The sequence below is a fragment of the Neoarius graeffei genome, chromosome 15 (assembly GCF_027579695.1).
Source record: "Neoarius graeffei isolate fNeoGra1 chromosome 15, fNeoGra1.pri, whole genome shotgun sequence".
Classification (NCBI taxonomy): Eukaryota; Metazoa; Chordata; class Actinopteri; order Siluriformes; family Ariidae; genus Neoarius; species Neoarius graeffei.
Genome location: NC_083583.1, coordinates 16,613,035 through 16,617,990, shown reverse-complemented (window position 1 = coordinate 16,617,990; position 4,956 = coordinate 16,613,035).

The following is a 4,956-nucleotide window of genomic DNA, read 5'->3' as shown; positions in this document are numbered from 1 at the left end:
GCTATTGTGTGAAGCCTGGGACAATAATACTCTTGTAACACTGATATACAGTACTGTGCAAAAATCTTAGGCACCCTTTCACTTTCTTATTATTTTCATACAATTTTTTTATAGATTTCTATTTTATATCTGTGAAGATACTCAGTCGTCCAGGTACATAGTAATCTGTGGTTGGTAGGAGAGAGCAATTGGACTTGCTTGAAAAGTCTTGAAGACGTTTCGCCTCTCGTCCGAAAGGCTTCCTCAGTTCTGTCTGGCTAATAGGGAGTATCAAGTATTTATCCTCTCATGGATCATCATAGAATCCGAATCAGAAAAGTCTTCAAGACTTTTCAAGCAAGTCCAGTTGCTCTCTTCTACCAACCACAGATTACTATGTACCTGGACGACTGAGTATCTTCACAGATATGTTTCTACGCACTTTGGGATGAGATCCCTTCGACTGGTGCGGGAGTCTGAGAGGACTTCCAGAAAACTGGCAGACATCTTAGCCAGAGAGGATCGTTCATTTTTGTCAACCTGGAACGACCATCATTGAACAGAGGTGGGTGTCTAAGACATCTTTTATCAGCCACCTTCAGTGCAGCCATCAGCATTCTGATTCGGATTCTATGATGGTCCATGAGAGGATAAATACTTGATACTCCCTATTAGACAGACAGAACTGAGGAAGCCTTTCGGACGAGAGGCGAAACGTCTTCAAGACTTTTCAAGCAAGTCCAGTTGCTCTCTTCTACCAACCACAGTTTACTATTTTATGTCCTCTACATTTATCGAATCGCCAACACAAAAACATTTTAGAGTTCCAGACATTTGTTTTCCAGCACAAGATTAAAGGGCTCCTCCAGCGGATTGATTTTCAAACTTATTTTATGTAAAATTGCTTGTAGATTTCAAAAGTCTTTCATTTTCGGAGACCAAATAGTTTTTGAGAAAAATGTATTTTTATTTATTTATTTATTTATTTAGAATACAAGATGGGCTTCCTGTGGTAGTGACGCATGTGATGACGTCAGGTAGTGGTCGCTTGGAGCAACTCAGCTGTTTATATTCTGTTTACATCATAGTTTTGCTAGGTTTATTTACAAGTATTTTTACTGAATTTATCAGTTTTTAAATAAGTATGCGTCATTGTGTAGCATTTTTTTTTTATTGAGCTTTGCCTTAATGACATAATGGAAAATAACATGTACAAGAAAAGGGGCGGCACGGTGGTGTAGTGGTTAGCGCTGTCGCCTCACAGCAAGAAGGTCCGGGTTTGAGCCCCGTGGCCGGCGAGGGCCTTTCTGTGTGGAGTTTGCATGTTCTCCCCGTGTCCGCATGGGTTTCCTCCGGGTGCTCCGGTTTCCCCCACAGTCCAAAGACATGCAGGTTAGGTTAACTGGTGACTCTAAATTGACCGTAGGTGTGAATGTGAGTGTGAATGGTTGTCTGTGTCTATGTGTCAGCCCTGTAATGATCTGGCGACTTGTCCAGGGTGTACCCCGCCTTTCGCCCGTAGTCAGCTGGGATAGGCTCCAGCTTGCCTGTGACCCTGTAGAAGGATAAAGCGGCTAGAGATAATGAGATGAGATGAGAAAAGGGGCGGCACGGTGGTGTAGTGGTTAGCGCTGTCGCCTCACAGCAAGAAGGTCCGGGTTCGAGCCCCGTGGCCGGCGAGGGCCTTTCTGTGCGGAGTTTGCATGTTCTCCCCGTGTCCGCGTGGGTTTCCTCCGGGTGCTCCGGTTTCCCCCACAGTCCAAAGACATGCAGGTTAGGTTAACTGGTGACTCTAAATTGACCGTAGGTGTGAATGTGAGTGTGAATGGTTGTCTGTGTCTATGTGTCAGCCCTGTAATGATCTGGCGACTTGTCCAGGGTGTACCCCGCCTTTCGCCCGTAGTCAGCTGGGATAGGCTCCAGCTTGCCTGCGACCCTGTAGAACAGGATAAAGCGGCTACAGATAATGGATGAATGGATGGATGTACAAGAAAACAAAATAAGTACAACTACACGTAGGCAGGGTCACCACAACGGTTTATACCAATTACTGTGGGCCCGGTTAATAAAACAAAAGAAGAAAGATAGATAGATAGATAGATAGATAGATAGATAGATAGATAGATAGATAGACTAATACGAGGTGTGTCTGAAAAGAAGCAGGACTGGGGTCACAAAAAATTTGTGTCAAATCCAAAGTACAAGTTTTCCCCTTCGAAATAATCTCCCTCGAATCTAACGCACTTTCCCATCCTTCTCCATCACGCCTCCATGCACTCCTGGAAGGATTCTCCCGGAATTGTCTGCACCTCCGTCATCACGGCCCTCTTGATGGCTTCCACGTCCGGAAAACAGGTCCCCTTGATGACCCCCTTGAGCTTGGGGGAAAAGGAAAAAAAATCACACAGAGCCAGGTCGGGTGAGTAGGGAGGTTGCTCCAGCACAGCGATCTTCTTGGCAAGGAACTCGCCTCACACGCTCAACGTTGGCCTCAGTCCTGCTCGCTGAGTGCCTTCCACTCCTGGGGTCGTCTTCTATGTCCTCGTATCCCTCTTTGAAACTCTTGTACCACTCGAAAACCTGTGAGCGCAACATCGTCTCATCTCCATACACTTGCTGCAGTAGTCCAAGTGCTTCTGACGGAGTTTTCCCCAGCCGGACCAGAAACTTCAGGTTGGTTTGTTGTTCTGTGCTCATTGCTTGACGGCCTAAAATTGAGGAGCTGTTAACAAAAGCATGTGAAAAAACATGCAATGGTTGCAGAGAGCCGAGATCAGAGTTATATACTCCCCGGATATAACTTCACACAGTGACGCAACCCGCTAATCTCTACCCCACTCATAGCTCACACACCTCGTAAATTAAAATGCAATGCAATAAATAAATTTAAAAAAACCTGAACATTAATCTAAAAACCGGTAATGGGGATGGTAAGGACGCATGACTTGTTGCAGTTCACACAGATGGTTTTCCGTGAACCATGGAAAACCATGTCTTCTATGTTATAAACAGAAATAAGTGCATTATGATAGCAAGCTTGTAACAAGAATTTAAACTGTATGAGAGAAACCTGGGTGAACCTAAAATGTTCAGGAAGAGAGTTCCAAATTCTAGTGGTTCCCACAAAAAATGAGGATTGGTGTGTCACAGTTCTACACTTACGAAGATGAAAAGAGATTACATTAGGATCTAGTTAATCTAGTTGGTATAAAATGACTGGGTAAAACATCAGATGAGATTGTTACAATGCCATTCATGACCTTTAAAATCCCATGTCCAAAAACTCATGCCAATAGCAAATTGGCAAAAGGTTAATGGCAACGAGTCTGTCCGTATAGCTCTTCAAGCAAAGAAAGGGAAGGTCTAAGATAAACTTGGACGCCCAATGCTGAATACACTCAATGCATAAGCTCAACTGACTGCAGACACCAGACTTGAGTAGCGTATCCTAAGACTGGGCGAACAACCGTTAGGTCCAACGTGCGGCACGTTCTTTGATTGCTAATCTCTGTAGCACATCTGCACAGGAAACTGAGTAGCTTGTTAGCCTTTGCGCACTTTTCCATTACATATTTCGACCACATCAGGACACTTGACACCCGGACGCCGAGCTCTTAGTCCACAGAAGTGATTGTCAGGGTCGTTCTGTTGATTTGTAAGGTTACTAAACAGGCGTGACTTTCCTTGTGATATGCTGACATTTGCGCTTTTCTTGGTTAAACGTTAAGCCGGACGAAGCAGACCAATTCTCCAAGTTACTAAGGTCGCGCTGTAGCCTGGGAAATCCCATGCTGCTTTGCACAATCGTTCCGATCTGAAAAGACAGCATGGAAACTATGGTCTAAAGGCTCGCCTGAGTTAGGGAGCCAATCAGAGAGTGGGGAGGGGTGGAAAGACGGTGACGCATAGTACTCGACAAACGGAAGCTTGTAGTTTATTTGGGACTGTTTACGGATCACATTTAACATGGCGGCGAGCGATACGAACCAAACTTTCGATCAAGCTTTAGACACTGTTCTGAATAGTTTAGAGCGAAAGTTTGTTTTAAAAAAAGAACAGCGTTTGGCGTTACAGTCTTTCTTCACCTCTTCGTCTTCTTCGTCGCTCTAACTACGTCACCGGGTACAACTGCCATGATTGGCCATGGGCTACGCATACGCCAAATGATAGACATTCGCAACGTCCAATAAACGGCCGTTGACAATCGTAAACCACACCTCCCCTACGAGAAATTCAATAGGCGGATTCCAGACCATATTTCACTTGTGATATGGTCTGGTGTTAACCAGACTAGTCGTGCTGTAGTCATGCCTAAAAGCCACAATGATGCTAAAAAGAAAGACAAGAAGATATCTTTTCACCATTTACCTGACCAGAATCCCCAATTATTCGCAAGAAATGGATTCACGCCATCGGAAGACCTCAGAACAACCTGCCTGTCTGTGGTGCCCTACTTATGTTCTGAACATTTTGAATCATTCTGTTTCGATGATTCGATGGAATTAAAAGCAAGATAAATATAGACTTCTAGAATGAAAAATTGACTATGCGGGGCTCGACATTAACTTTTAAACCCGCTTGCCCTGGGAGGCAAATGGGGGTTAATTTCCACTTGCCCCCCAATGTTATCACTTGCTCCCTATCTTGCAAGTACTACTTTTTTTTTTTTAGGAAAACCATAGAATAGTTGTGAATTGCAACATGAAATGAAGATCACACATTGAGCTGAAGTTTGGTTATTGATTAAGTTTATTATTAAGTTTGGTTATTGGTTACTTTTTTACTTGTAACGGACAATAACAATTTTCTCCAAAATAATTTTTCCTTCCTTAGTCGATTTATTTCCATTTCACATGCATACAGCTGTTGTAAAGTTCAGCGTGTTTGTATAGAACTCTCTCAAACTGTTGGTTCATTACTCGATAATGTAGAAATCATAAAATAGAAATCTATAACAAAGTTTGTATGAAGAAAATG